General features: G+C 43.8%; 1 long non-coding RNA gene across 3 annotated transcripts in view; it reads right to left on the minus strand.

Moving 5' to 3' along the window:
* LOC119565746 overlaps positions 1-16,112 on the minus strand; it is a 128,530-nt gene that overhangs the window by 40,222 nt on the left and 72,196 nt on the right. The window contains exon 4 of one of the 3 annotated variants that reach the window (XR_005224582.1): positions 385-1,282. The exons of the other annotated variants lie outside the window; for them this stretch is intronic. This is a non-coding gene — a long non-coding RNA (uncharacterized LOC119565746). Of the gene's footprint in view, positions 1-384; positions 1,283-16,112 lie in introns of those variants that run through there. 3 annotated transcript variants of the gene reach the window in all.

Raw genomic sequence — 16,112 nt, forward strand, 5'->3', positions numbered from 1 at the left:
TTGTGCTGCCAGGCTGCCTTCCTCCTGACTCTCCCAGATCCCTGGCTGACTCACCATCAGCAGGATCCACATGAGCAGACAACCCAGGGGGCTGGTTAAGTGCGTACAACATGCACAACCTTGGACTCTGATTCTGTGCACCTGCAATGGAATATGATATAGGGAACGACACGGCTTAAGAAGTGGCTGTCAACCCATTACCACCAAGACAGGGGATATTTTCCCGGTATGGATTTACAAGTCACAATTCCACTCTGTCTCTCCAAAGATTACAGCAAGTGGATCGATCTTATTTTGTGTGGATCCTTCCAATGATGTGTAGCTATTATAACGCAACCAATGATCCATGTTTAGATGTGGCTTAATACTAAATTCTCAGATTTATTTTAGGTCTATTTGCAATTTTTATTTAAAAACACAAATTCACCAACAGATTATGTTAGTTCATCATTCAAAATCATATGTGACCATTAATTAATACACAATAAGCTGCATTCCATCTGGCCCCTTTATGGTATGGTTTCTTCCATTGCATTAAATTGCAGAATAATGGATCAAATCATGTGAGGTCTAGAAATGTCATTTGTCACCTTAGATGACATTTTAATCAGTGGGAAAACTGACCAAGAGCACCTGCATTATTAGAATGCCTGCCAAAAAAATGGCCTGAGGTTATGGAGCTCTAAATGTAACTTTTTTTGCAGTCCGGTAATGTATTTGTATTACTGTGTAGGTGCAGACGGTAATCATTCTCCTGTAGACAAGTTAGATGCAATAGTAGAGAACCCTGGGCCAATAAATGTGTCACAGTTGAAATCAGCTTTTGCTCTGTTAAAATATAATGGTAAATTTATAACAAATCTGTGTTTGTAGTTGCCAGCCCTCCAACAGAGCTACTATTGAAAAACAAACAGCAATGTTGTTTCAGAAAGGGTTAAATTGCTACTGGATTAGCCAAGCAGCAAATGATGCCCCTGAAAAGGTTAGTGCAAATGACCCAGCCATTCCAATGTACTTTGCAACTGCTCCTTCTCCACATGGAAATGGGGCTATGATTCCTCTCCTCACATGGGGCCAGATTGTATATTACTACTCTGACGGTGCATGGGAGGCAGGGAGAAGAAGATGGAAGAAGACAGACACATTTGCAGCCCTCCAAACCAATCTTTGATCACCCGCAATCTTCTTACACTCTACCCTGGATAGATGAAGTCTGGAGATGTGGATGTTTCCTGAAGCCATTCCTGGGCTTTGAGAATGAGGGGTTTCTTGGGAGATGTGCCTGCAGAAAACATCCATTGTATAGAGACCACAATTTTCATCCAAAAAGAAATGTCTAAGAACAATTCCTAATCATCCCAAATATTAATTAAGTTGCATAAGTTTAAGTTACGAAATGACTGGTCCAAAGCTAAACATCACAATGCAGCATACCTTTGAGAAAACATAAAAGGAAACCAATGGAGACACCATGGTGGCTCAGGTGGCTACAGTTTAATGTCAAACCAACCTGAAACAAAATCTTTAAGCATTATGGAATCTTTTTATTTTCATTCCATGAAAAAATTTGATATTTCAACTTTGTCCCAATTTGGGATGAAAACACATGTTGAGATATCAAATTCTCCTGGGATGGAAATTCCAATGTTCAGTCAGCTCTACTTAACATATCATGCCAACACTTTAAAAAAAGATGTGACGCTTCCATTGGTCACAAACACTTTCCCACCAAACAAGTTTACCTGAAACTTTTGGGAGTTAGTTCAAACAGCAAGAGTGAAAACAATAGTAATTTATATAGGTTGACTAGCAGTGCAGTATTGCCAACAACCAAATGTCTACTGAAACTAGTCAACAAGTAGCACGTCTTTACCCATTAGTCCCCGGAGCTCAGTGCTTAATTTGTACTGAAAGAGGTGCCAGGGCTCAAGCAATTAGGTGCTGGGCTCAAACAATTTTTTTTTACTTTCATAACTGATGCTGCAAGCCCTGAGGTGCTGGGGCTATCAACGGCCAAGCCTAGAGGTGCTGGTGCTCAGCTCCGGCAAGGCTTGGCACAAATTAAGCAGTGCCTGAGATAGATCACCATGTAATAAAGGGTCTTGCTTATGTCACAGTCTTTTTTCCTCCTTCTTTACACCTTATTTCCCTTCAGCTCTATGATATCTACATGTAGATGGCTAGTGTTTCAATGGGAACTTACCCCCAACCAGAGCACAGGTAATTTGTCTTTGCTACGATTTATGCCTCTGTCACTAATTGGCCCCAGGAGAGGAGTGCAATGTGTATCTGGCAGCTTGTACTTGCCAACCAGCACAGTGAATATATGCTCCACGTAAGTCAGTCTTTGGAGCCTATTAAGTAAGAATCTTCAATACGCCTCTTCTGGACTATACTGCTTCTTTACTGCTGGCTTGGACTGGTGCAGCAAGTTGCACTGCCACACTGTAAACTTAGTAGTTGAATTTTAAAACTCTGTAAATATCCTCATCATGAATAACATTGTAACCTTCAGCCTCTCCTTTATCTGCTGCCAGGTGCCATAGATCTGTCTGTCCCATTGAATTAACTTAGCACATCCAAAAGCAATGCTTCCATAGTGACTGAGAAAAGCTGTAGGCTATGTACACACTACGGCTTAAGTCGACATAAGTTATGTCACTTATGGGGTGAGAATTAGCCACCCCTTGAGCGACGTCAGTTACACCAACCTAAGCACCAGTGTGGACAGTGCTTTGTTGGCAGGAGAGCTTCTCCCACTGACATGGCTACCACCACTCACGGGGGCTGGAGTAATTAAATCAAGGGAAGAGAGCTCTTTCCTGTCAGCTTAGCATGTCTGCACTCGCAGTGATACAGTGGGCTCTTGTGAGCTCTGTAGTGTAGCCATAGCCTCTGTTTCAGTGCATAAGAGAAGTAGGAATGGAGAAAGTGGGAGGATGGTGGCAGCCATCAGTGAACATACTGGCTGGAGATAGGGAATGGCTAAACTACTGCTTAAATCAACATAAATTATGTCACTCAGGGGTGTGAATACGCCCCCCCCCCCATGACATAATTTATGCTGACGTAAGCACTGGCGTGAACAGCACTAGGTCATCAGGAGACATAGCTATTGCCGCTCGCAGGGGCTGGAGTAATTAAGCCAATGAGAGAGCTCTTGCCTGTCAATTTAGCATGGCTACAGAAAGATTACAGCGGTGCAGCTGCGCTGTTGTAAGCTCTCCAGTGTAGCCATAGCCAGAGACTCCGGAGCAGCTCCTTTGCTGGTGTAAATCAGCATAGTTCGATTCAAATCAATTGAGCTATGCTGATTTACAGCAGCTGAAAATCTGGCCCAGAACCTCATTGAATATATTGGGGATAAAGTAATTGGTCCACTATAAAGGAAGGCATGAATATGGTGGTTTGGGTCAGCTTTGGGATCTTCACATGTAGATGAATTAATATAATTGTGATCTGATTTTGCTGCACAACTCAAATACACTTTTGGGATTTTCTCTTGTGTTTTGCATCTCTCAGTCTCAGGTCTCCATGCTACTAAAACATTCATTACAAAATATAAGCATCATGATAGCTATAAAAATAGGAGGTGAAAATATTGTTATTCTGAAAGGTGCTAGTGGCTGCCAGCAGGTGGGTCTTAGCTCCAAAGACAATTACAAACCTTGCTGATGCCAATGGGTGTGCCAAGCACTCTTTCAGGCTCTACAGAAGGAGAAATAAAGTGCCTTATGTAGCAAAAACAGCTGTAGACAATGGCGGTAACTGCCCAAGGCAACAGACCGGCAAGAGCTAACCCAGGTAGATTAATAGGGGTTGCCCTGGTTGCAAATGCAAGGGCTAGGGTATTAGTACAAGCTATATGTGTGTTGGAGGCAGAAAGCCAGGGGATGGTATGTGAGTGTGACTTTGAATGAAAGCAGAGAGAAAGGGTTCCTTGGGCATGGTACTTGCTATAGTGATACGCTGGGGATTTCTGAACAAGGAAACTGCCTGTTGTTTGTTTCTTCTGTGTTCAGGGAAACAGGACTTTGTGTATTTTTTGTGTAACTAAACAAGTTTACACCAAGAATATATCTGTATCATATCACCAATTTCTCATCCTAACAGGGGCCTTGAATTTTGGCTAATCTCTCGAGCCATAGGGGCAACATATGAATTGCATTTCTTTATAAATTACAAGATAGTGTAAATATATTAAGTTGAAGGGGGAGGGTTTTCAGGGAGGTGGGGAAGTTGCAAGAGACAGCCTTACGTAGGCTTTTAATATCACACACATTATTTACAATTAATTTCAGCTACCTTGTTTTTACCATTGTAGGATTTGGTTGAAATGAAAAAACAAAATAGATTTTCTTGTATCAGAGCAGCTTACGTTACAGTAAATATGCATCTACTTTGTGCTGATCAAATAATAACTCTTGGTAGAGATTTGCAGCGGCAAAAGCTTTAGAAAACAATGTATTGTATCACATTCCACTTTCAATCTCCCTTTAGTGTGCTATAAGAAAATATTATAGAAAGAATTCAAGGCAACAAGAATCACTTCACAGGATATTGCAAGCCTGTTTAGATCCTTCTCAGATAATTCCTTACCTTGTTCTTCTGATCTATATACATGCGATGTAATGCTACTGCTCTAAATAGGTTCTTATAATCACTGTCAAAGGATTGTTCAGAGCATCAGTTCTACCTCATGAGATCTTAATCACTGCAACAATCTCTTTAGCTCCTATCATTAATGAAATCTCACTGTTTTAAAATGAAGTAGAACTCATTGAACTAGGATGTCCATTTTAGAAATGCTATAAAACAGACACATTTCAGCTCTTGCGCTTTATTGTCATGGTTTGAAATTCTATGAAAGCAAAAAGTCAGAGGCCAATGCACAACAATGGATGTATGTGAAATCTCCCAGTGGAACAGACATGCCAGGCAGTGGATGAGAACTGCATTGTTGTCTTTGATATGCAGCAAAAAGCTTAATCAGTCAATCATGACTTATAGAAATTCCAGTAACCTGCTGGGTTAGGATTCATAATATCTATGCAGTTGAATTATATTTGCTATTCCCTTTTCAGTTCAAACATTTGAATATGAAGTGACTAACACAGAGTCAATGTCTTCACTCATTGCATGAAATAATGTACCTGACTAGGGAATATCAGTACTTCTCATCTGTATATCAGTTTCTGTGCTGTTTCATTGTTAACTTACAATACTGTACCTGATACTTTCAATTATTTAGAGCAGCTGATATCTTAATTGTGTGTCTATTTCCTCCCAATTTTTCCTAAACTTCCTGAAATACCTTTGTTTATCCATTCTTTGTAAGATTCTCAGTTTATCACCGGTCACCCCCGTTCTGAGACTCAAAGTCATCTTTGGAAAGGACACCTACTGTATGCCTGAAACATCTTTGTGCATTGACCAGAAAAACTAATTTGGTTCAGACTAAAATTATATTATTGTAATTCAGTTGTGCTTTCACAGAATCACAGAAGATTAGGATAGGAAAAGACCTCAGGAGGTCATCTAGTCCAACCCCCTGCTCAAAGCAGGACCAGCCCCAGCTAAATCATCCCAGCCTTTAATTTATTTTGTATTGTTTCTACTAAAATACTATGCATTCAAGACAGGAAAATGTGAAGGAATTACATTTTTATTTTAGAGAAATAGTGTAGAGAAAACAGTACTCTTCAACTGCATGTGTTTGTTAAGGGAACAGTGGAAATAACACATGCAGATTAAGAGCTAAATACAAATTTCTTTCTAGTTCTATGGTCTCCATCACTTCAGCAGCTGAATGCCTCCCAAGTAGGTATGGATCTACCTGCAAAACCCCTCTGTGCAGGAGGGAAGTACTGTTATCCCTGTTTCATAGATGAGGACCTGAGGCTCAGAGAAATTAAGTGACTTGCCCAAGGTCACTCATGCATTTTGTAACAGAGCTGGGGGTTGACTCAATGCCTCTTGATTCTCAGTGAAATGCCCTAACCAGGAGACCATTCTGCTATCTTTATGAGATGAGAAACAAATTACTGTTATTTTGATACAAACATGACACAGGAAGAACACATTTTAAAGATTTTCTAGTCGCCTATTCTGGTCAACAGTTTCCTGTAGAGATGGGGCTGCACCTCAGATCCACAACTTTGGGACATCCTCAGAGTTTGAGATCGACCTACCTACTTATCTGATCCTTCACAAAGTAGCATCTGAGTGCCTCTCAATGTCTTAAAAATAGAAATCAAAACAACACACACACTCTCTTTATTCATTCTTGACTTGAAAGAAAAATAGCTTGATTAGTTTATTTTGTGTGTGTGTGTGTGTACCATATTGTGAGAAAGCTAGAAGGCAGAAATGAGTTTTTAGTTCAGAACACTGATGTTCGTTACCATTCTTTTCTCTTCTGAAAGTGAGCTGCACAGTTTAGGTCCACCTGCTGTGAAATTTCTTTCTCCTACACTCACAAGCTTCCACCTGTTGGCTGACAATTTCATTGCTCTGGTGGAACATAGCCACCATGGGAGGTCATGGAGGGAGAAGAGATTTCTCAGGTAATTAGGGTCAATATCATAGGGAGATTTGAAAAATGTGACTATCTCTAGAGCAGGTCAAAAATACCAGCAGTTTTTGTTGAATATTTTTAGGAGGTTTAGTCAAAAATTGAATGTTCAATTATTTGAAATTCAGAAAGTTTCAACCAGCTCTATTTGTGAGTGAGTCTGTCTTGGGTTACCACCAATGCACAAATTTACTTCTCCCCTGTTGTTCCTATACAGGTTATCTGAAAATCACGATGATCTGTGTGGGCAGTAAGGTGGGAGGTGTTGGACTTTCTATAAGCTGTCTTCAGGGAGCGGTTAGTGTTTTATTGATTCCTTTACATCTAAGATAGGTAGAGTTTTGTATTAGGGTATATCTACACTACAGAGACTAAACAGACATAGTTATCCCAGTGCAGCCCGTAGTATAGATGCAGCCTACACAGACAGAAGGGTTTTTTCTATCAGCGAAGGATCATCACTTCCCTGAACTATGGTAGCTATGTTGACGGAAACTTGCTTCCATCTGCATAGTTGCATCTATACTGAAGGTTATGGCGGCAGTTATGTAGGTCAGGGGTGTAGTTTTTTCACCCTGGCCAATGTAGCTACGTTGATGTGACTTTTCAGTGTAGACCAAGCCTTAGCAAGTTTCAGAATTTGTCGGGGGTCTAATATTTTTCCAAGGCAATGCTTTGGTGATGACTTCTGCTTGCCCTATAATGGAGAAACTGTATATCTCCGTCAATTGGAAGACATGATCTGATCAGGATAATGGCAGTTCTTGCGTTTCTTATGTTCATCATCAGCCTGCGAATTTTAGAGTCTGGCCAGTTGTGTGTATGTGTACAAAGACTACCTGTGAGTCGAGCTGGCTGAAACTTGGAATTTCTGGTTTGTGGGAAATTTCAATTTTTCAGTTTCTTGGAAACTAGAAATTAAAAAAGCATTGTTTTGGCAAAACTGATACATGATGACTCAGAAATGAGAACTGCTCCCTGGAATCATCAGCTGCTGAGTGAAATTGACATGACTGTCAGGTTCACTGTTGACCACCACTGAATGTCAGCTGTGATTCCAGAGCTTCCAGACTCCTGGGCCAGCAGGCTGCTTGGGGCAACTGGCAAAGCAGGCTGCAGGAGTTGGGCAGCCCAGAGAGTTAGCTGGCTCAAGAGTCTGGAAGCCTTGGGGTGTCTGGCCCAGGGCAGTCCTCAAGACAGGATTACCCCTGGAGCCACAGACCCTGGAAGACCATTCCAGGATTTCAGGCCCCCAGGTCTGTGGCAGGAAATCTGGAAACCCTGGGAACCCCAGCTTGAGCTGGGGCTCTCAGAGCTTCTAGGTTTTCTGCCATAGAGCTGGGAGCCTGCCAGTACCAGAAGCTCCATGTCAAACCAGGACTCTCAAACTCTAGGGAAGGGGTTCCCAAACTGTGGTGTGTGTACCTCTGGGGGTATGCAAGACAAGAGAAATTGTGCAATGGTGGATTTTATTTCTTAATTATTTTATTTATTGCATTTTCATAATAGGCTACTCAGACAAAGCTTAAAAACTCTGTGAGAGTTTGTTATATAAAATACAGCATTTAATTTACTTCAAGATGTACCAGTGAGAACACAGATACACAGAGATGCTGACATACAGAGCCCTCACCTCCAGTCACTGTACAGCATGGGTTCAGTTGCCCAGCAACTCTCCAGTCTAACTGAGCTCAGAACTTAGGGGGTTTATTTTTGGTTGTATATGTCGCACTGTAACTATATCTGCACATAACAGTGAAATATGGACAGACGGTTAAAGACAGGTAGTGTTAAGAAAGAACACACAAAGTATCAGTGAAAAGAAGGGGAGGGGTATGCAGGCAGCTGGTAGATCTGCAAGGGGATTTGTGGGCAGCTGGTAGATCTGGAAAGGGGTATGCAACAAGAAAAGTTCTGGAACCTCTGCTCTAGAACTTCCAGGCTCCCAGCAGAGCCAGGGCTTCCAGGCAACCAGCTCCATGGCAGGGAGCCTGGAAGCCCTGACTCAATCTGAGCTTCTCAGGGCTTTCAGGCTCCCTGCTGAAGAGCTGGGATCCAAGCCCTGGTTAGAGCTGAGGCTCTCAGGCTTCCATGCTCCTGGCTCTACAGCAGGAACCCTGGAAGCCCTGAGGTCTTCAGCAGCTTGCCAGGTGAGCTGGGAGGAAACTAGGCAGATATTCTGTCAGAACCCTGCCTATGGATCATCAAAAGTTCATCAAACCTGATATGTATCAGCAAAACATTTTGGGTTCAACAAATTGGCATTTTCCAGTGAAACCCTCTTTCCTGCCAGCTCTACCTATGAGACGGGGTTCTAAGTTAAATAAACTGAATTAAGAGATGTGGGTTTTTATTTCCAATAAAAACATAGGCTTCCCAATGGCTATGCACTTCCAACAGCAGAGGGGAGAACACCAGATTTGAGAATCACCGAATGCAGGGCAAAGCATGTAGCCTGAATCTCAACACTACACTAACTAAAGGAAAGGTCCCCCAACTGTGTGGAGGAATATTCAGGGGGGCGTGGCTGGGGCCTGGGCCAGCCCCACAGAGGATGGGGAGGGAGTGACACCCAGCTCCACTCCTGGCCCCGGCCCTGACTGCCGGCCCTACACCCTGGGCTCCTGGCCCTGCACCTGGGGCCCTGGTTGCTGGCTCTGCTCCTGGCCCCAGCTCCACTCCCAGCCCCACCCCGCACCCCCAGATATGGCCCCAGCCTCAGCCCCCTTAGCCGTGTCTGCACCCCCAACTCCTGGAGCCATGGCTCGGGGGGAGGAGGGGATGCAGACAGGGGTACGGGGGGGGAGGGGCACAAGGTAAAGTTTAGGGACTGCTGAACTAAAGGCTTGTCTACACTTGAAGTGTTATAACTGTGCCACTGGATTGCTTCAGTACAGGATAGACACTCGCTGCAGCGAAAAGAGAGATTCTCCCATCAGCGTAGTTAAGCCACACCCCCAAAAGGCAGTAGCTAGGTGTACAGAAGAATTCTTCTGGCAACTTAGCACGGGGGTTAGGTTGACTTAACTACATCCGGGGGGAGGGCTGAGGGGGGGATTTTTCACACCTCTGAGTGATATAGCTGGGTAGACTTCCCTTTTGAGCAGGAATTCTCAAACTTTTGTACTAGTGACCCCTTTCACATAGTAAGCCTCTGAGTGTGACCCCCCTTATAAATTAAAAATACTTTTTAATATATTTAACACCATTATAAATGCTGGATGCAAACCAGGGTTTGGGGTGGAGGCTGACAGCTCGTGACCCCCCGTGTAATAACCTCATGACCCCCTGAGGGATCCCGACCCCCAGTTTGAGACCCCTGCTTTTGAGCGTAGACCTGGTCTAAGTAGCCCCAGTGGCAGCTGCTGAGGAAAGCAGGAGACAGGCTGGCTGTTATCAGATAGAAGCAGTGGTGTTTGTTTCTGCAGTTATTCCGGAGGTGCCTTGGGCCAAATGGGAAATGCATGGATAGCTCTGACAGCCCACATTCACTTCTCAGTGAATAAACTTCAGGTGAATGGCCTCATTTTGTTTAATTTTGAACTCACTCGAACACTGAGGGTTTGAGTTTATTGTTGTTGAGTTCATGTTACATATAGAGGTAACCATGGGAAGAGGACTAGAGAAAATAGTCCCATAAATAGGGAGGAAAAGAGATCAGAGTGGGAGACAGAGAGATTCTAATGGAAAATCGAAATGCAGGATGAACTAATATGCTGTATACAGGGCACCCATTTATGCTAGCCAAGCTTCTAATACATAACACCGGCTTCCCTTTAGCAAGTAGGAAAACATGCCTTTATTTTTAATTGAACTATACTCGGGGGGCACAGGGAGAGGGGGATAAAGGTGGGGGAGAAACATGGATCTAAACTACAGAAAAAAAAGGTCCACATACTTTTATGAGTTCTCCCCCCATAATAGTTCGAGCCATTTGCAAAAAGTCAAACTCTACCATGTTTTCACATCCACACCATAAACAGTAGTAGTATAAGGGCTCTACTGTCAATCAAACTCTAATCCCTCCCCTTGACCCCTTAAGACCTGCCCACCTGTCACTGGAAGACCCGCCCCACAGGGATATTACTTCCGGGTCAAGGCGGCTACATGACCGGAAGCAAGCTGTGTCATGTGACCCCTCTAACAACTCCTCCTGCTTCCCTCTACCAATCAGGATGGGTTTCCTCCCAACAGGACCGTCCCGAGAGGAGATTTGACTAATCAGGGCGAGTTCTGGGACAGGGTGACCTGTCCGGAAGTGGGTTGTGTGACCCCTCTAAGAACTCCTCTCACCACCCTCTACCAATAAGGAGGGATTTCAGCCACTGGGGACCACCCCAAGAGGAGATTTGACCAATCAGGGTGAGTTCCAGGGTGGGGTGACATGACCGGAAGCTAGGTGTGTCATGTGACCCCTCTAAGAACTCCTCCCACTGCCCTCTACCAATCAGGAGGGGTTTTGCTCCCGTAGGACTGCCCTGAGAGGAGATTTGACCAACTGGGAGGAGTTCTGGGGCGGCGTGCCACGTCTGGACATGATTCGTGTGACCCCTCTAAAAACTCCTCCCATATCCCTCTACCAATCAGGAGGGGTTTCGGCCACATAGGACCGCCCTGAGAGCAGATTTGACCAATACTGGGCAGGTTCTGGGACAGGGTGAACCGCCCAGCAGAGGGTCATGTGACCCCTCTGCCAGTCAGAGCACAGCACCATCACCCCATAAGTCCCAGCGCCAGGTAGAAGAGGCCATCTTTTACCAAGAACATGTGTTTTAGAAATCGTGGAAACATGGACTCCTTCACCACCCCCATGAGAACTTCGGACATCGGTAGCCCTGTGGGAGTAAATGTATTGTGCATCAGCTGTTTTTGCTCATGTTTGAGACACAGATCTCAAGAGGAAAATCCAGAAAAGGACAAAATGGAAGAATGAACCATCTCAGACTACCTCATGTTAGGAGTCATGGTGTCCATTTTTACAGGTGGCTGTAAAAGGTTGTGTTAAACCAGGCGATTAATAAAACTTATTTAAATGTGTTAATATGAATGTGTCCCCCTCCATACTTGTGTTAGTAAAAGATGGTACCAATAACAGTCATGTCTCCACAGACTGCTCTGTTAAAAAAATTTATTACACCCCCGGGGAAGTTGGGAGCTTCGGCGGGGTGAACCCTCTTTTTCAAGTGATCAAAAAGCGTAGTAAAACTTTAAATAGAAGACAGATAACAGCTTGGCTTTCAGACCAGGATGCTTACACTTTACACAAACCAGTTTGAATACGTTTTAAAAGAAACAAGACCATTGTTTCAGATGTGGATGTGCAATGGCAGGCAGATTTGATGGATATGCACCGGTTCTCCAAACACAACAGCGGTTTTAAGTACATCTTAACAGTGATAGACATTCTATCCAAATATACCTGGGCCTTAGGCCTAAGAGACAAGACGAGTGGTGAGGTATCCAAAGCCCTTAAAGCCATTGAACTATGACCCTGTGGGGTAGAAAAATTAGACTTAAATCCGCCGATTTTACTTATATGTTTTCTACCAGCGGAGAGCTAGTTAACATTCTGAGCTTGGGCCCCAAACGCAGCGTCCAAAAATTCCCCTTCTTGGCAGACATTACAGGGGGTTTTAATTCCTTGTATCTGTACACGGATATCGTAGAACACCAGTTTGTGGGGGACTTTTCTGTTCCCCTGTTACGCTGTGTCCCCATCCGAGGAAGGAACAACGAGTTTGTCACCATCACCTACAATAAGCATCATTACGTCCCTGTCAGTAAACACCACATCGACACCATTAACATTGAAATAAAGACAGATCAGAACAGAAGCGTCTCATTTCGCTTTGGAAAGGTGATCATCAAGCTACGCCTGCGTCCCCGGATAGAGCGAGGTTTCTAAAAAGCAAAACACTATTATGGCGATCCTAAAAAATTACGGCGACCCCACCATCTACAGGAACTATTACAAAGCCCAGGCAGGATATGCCCTTCCTGGATATCATGGGGACCCCATGATGTACGGGTGGGCGTGGGTGGAATATTCCGTAGCCTCTTTCAAAAAGCCGTACCACTTTTGATGAGGGGGCTAGAGATTAATAAACCCCACGTAAAAATTGCCGCTCAAAACATAGCTAAAGACGTGGTAGGCCGTGTCTCCCACGCTGTTATGGAGAAGGTGGAGAATACAGCTTCACAGGAAGGATCGGGGCTGATGTACATTAAAAGGAAGAAGAGAAAGAGAAATGTGTCATACCCAAGACGCACAAGTCCCCCAAAACCCTTTAAAAGAAGGGCTTTGACGCGCAGGGCCAGACATAAGCAAAAGTCCACGAGGAAGCCTGGGCGAAAGAGGAGACGCTCTCCACCTGGTAAAAGAGATATATTTTAATCAACATGGCTTTTGTTCACTGCGGGTCTGAAGAGTGCACCAAATCCGAACTAGACTTGTTCCAAATAGCCCCTACGCAGACCAACATTGAGAAAAGCATCTGCATTGATGTGCCGCTTCTATCGGCTGTTACGGAGTCTGCCCCCATTGACTTTTTCATAGCAGGGAATGGCATAGATTATATGGATTTAAACAACACGCTGCTGTACCTGTGTTGCAAGATTGTAAAAGGAGACGGAACTGAACTCGCCACGGATGCCGAGGTGGGCCTGATGAATTACCCCGTGGCCTCTATTTTTAGTCAGTTGGATGTCACTCTGGGAGACCGCCTTGTAAGCCAAAACAACAACTGTTACCCTTACAGGGCCTTTATAGAATCGGTGCTCAATTACAGCAACGACACCCTCGCCATGCAATTTTCCACGGGCCTGTTTTACAAAGACACTGCCAGACAACACAAAGAAATGGAGTTGGATGGCAGGAATTTAGGGTTTGTGAGGTGTGCAAAGCTGACGGCCCAAAGCAGGATGGTACAGCTGATGGGTCATCTACACAGCGAGCTGTTTTTTTCAAGAAAAACTATTGTTGAACAAAGTGGATGTGAAAATTAAACTGACACGCAGTAAAGATGCTTTTTGTTTAATGGGCAGCGCAGCCGAAGGCTTTAAACTGCCCATTCTATCAGCATCCCTTTTTGTGAAGAAAGTACGGGTGGCTCCGAGCGTTCGACTGGGGCACGCTGAGGCACCGCTTACCGCTAATGCTAAATACCCGTGGACCGTGTGGGAATGAAAGTGTTTAGCATCCCTGCGGATAGCAAGGTCAGTAACCAGGAGAACCTGTTTTTGGGACAGTTACCCAAAATGCTTGTCCTAGGGTTTGTGGATAATGATGCCTTTAGCGGAAGTTACGCTAAAAATCCCTTTCATTTTAAGCATTACAATATTAATTTTGTGGCCTTGTATTTGGATGGTGAACAGATACAACCAAGCCTCTGCAACCAGACTTCGAGGCAGGACATTGCATGAGAGAATACGTGAATCTGGTACAGACAGCTGGTAAACACATGAAAGATCGTTCTCTGTTAATCGACCGTGAGGAGTTTGCACAGGGTTACACCTTGTTTGCCTTTGACCTGTCTCCTGACCAGGAACGCGCCGATCACTATTCCCTGATTAAAAACGGGAACCTGAGAGCAGAAATATGTTTTGGGAAGGCTTTAACCGTTACCCTCAATATGATCATGTATGGGGTTTTTGACAACGTCATAGAGATAAATCCGAGGAGAGACGTTCTGTTTGACTACATGTGAACATGGACACCAGGCAGCTCTCATGTGTCTTATCAATGGACCCTTACACGAAAAAGAATTTCTTAGACGTTTTTCCCTGGCGGCAAGCTGTCTCAGAGACCCCTAGGTTTGGTGGTCAACACGCATCCACACAACCAACCAGGTGAACACTGGCTCACCTTGTATCTGGTGGAGCGTAACCGTGGAGAGTTTTTTGACTCATATGGGCACCCCCCAAACAGTGTGCTGTTTCCTAAAAGCATTATGAAATTAAAAAAAAAATGCCACAGACATTGTGTTTCACAACAGACAATTACAAGAGGCCAGCTGCGTCTCCTGCGGCTATCACTGTGTGTTCTTCTTACATCATCATAGCAAGGGTTTATCTTTTGACCAGATTTTAAAATTGTATTCTAATGACTTAGTGCAAAATGACCAGATGGTGATGAATTTTGTAAAAAATAAATTTAAATTCTTGGGCATGCCTAGCCTTGCTCAAAACATGTTTCAACAAGCCCAGATGTGTATCTTGCAACAATTTTCACAGTCATGTTACTCAATAAAGCACCCCAGAGGAGGGGTTTAAAGACAATTGATGTTTGGTGGGTTTTTAAAAACACAATGACCAATTCAGAAAAAAATATAGAAATGTTTTATTTAAAGCAAAACATTACCAGTTTTTTAAAAAAACAATTTAGAACGTGAAAAAGATCACACACTGAGCCATTCGGCTCTTTTAGCCAATTTTCATTTTTTAGATGGCGAAAGAGGGGTCACGGTTTCTCGATCCACCCCAGTGTCGGCGGTTGAGGCCTTGAGGTGTTCCAAAAGATCTCCGTTGGCCGCATTGCCCATGACGGAAGATGGTATGTTCAGTTCCGCCATGGCATTCATAAACACATCCCATCCTTTAGGTACACGTCTGCTAGGAACAGAGTGCATCTGGGTGATGGTCCTGACTAAGTCGAGCATGTTAGAACCATTAACCACAGAGCCTTTGTACGCAAAAGCCCCTTTATCATTCCGCGAAGAGATATTTTTATCCTGGCCCAGCTTATTTAGCAATACTAATGCATTTTTCTTATAACGCTTATTCATGTTATCCAACACCTCCTGAGCAACAGAGTCTGAGGTCTTTGGTGTTTCTGAGGGTTTGGCAGTCACACTCTCTTCCTGTTCCGGTAGAAACAGACTTATTTTTCCTTTATCCACATCGCTCTGCCTCACATACGTTAGGTACCCTTGAAGCACGGTGCTGTAAAGTTTAGCCTTTTCCTATTCAGCTAAGTCAGTTCTTTGAAGAGCAGACTTCACTTCAGCATCCCATAAGCGAGTTCTGGTCGTTCTGATATTTTCCTCTGCCGGAGGGGGAGCCCTTAATTGCTCCAACTAGCCGCTGGGCACCAGGTACATTTTTTCTGCATACTCCATTATCGATTAGCTAAAAGCCCCGTTGCCAGAGGGATAGCAAAACTTAACAGAGGTCCGATAAACCCTCCGGACCGCTTCACCAGATGCTTCTTTCTTTTAAGTGAAACCCTTTTTTTACAAAAAGAACAGGAGTACTTGTGGCACCTTAGAGACTAACAAATTTATTAGAGCATAAGCTTTCGTGGGCTACAGCCCACTTCATCGGATGCATAGAATGGAACATATAGTAAGATATATTTATACATACAGATAAGTTGGAAGTTACCATACAAACTATGAGTGGCTAATTAGTTAAGATGCGCTAATATCAGCAGGAGAAAAAAACTTTTGTAGTGATAATGAAGATGGCCCATTTAGACAGTTCACAAGAAGGTGTGAGGATACTTAATTTAAGGAAATAGATTCAATATGTGTCATGACCC

Source organism: Chelonia mydas, chromosome 3, assembly GCF_015237465.2.
Source record: "Chelonia mydas isolate rCheMyd1 chromosome 3, rCheMyd1.pri.v2, whole genome shotgun sequence".
Lineage (NCBI taxonomy): Eukaryota > Metazoa > Chordata > Testudines > Cheloniidae > Chelonia > Chelonia mydas.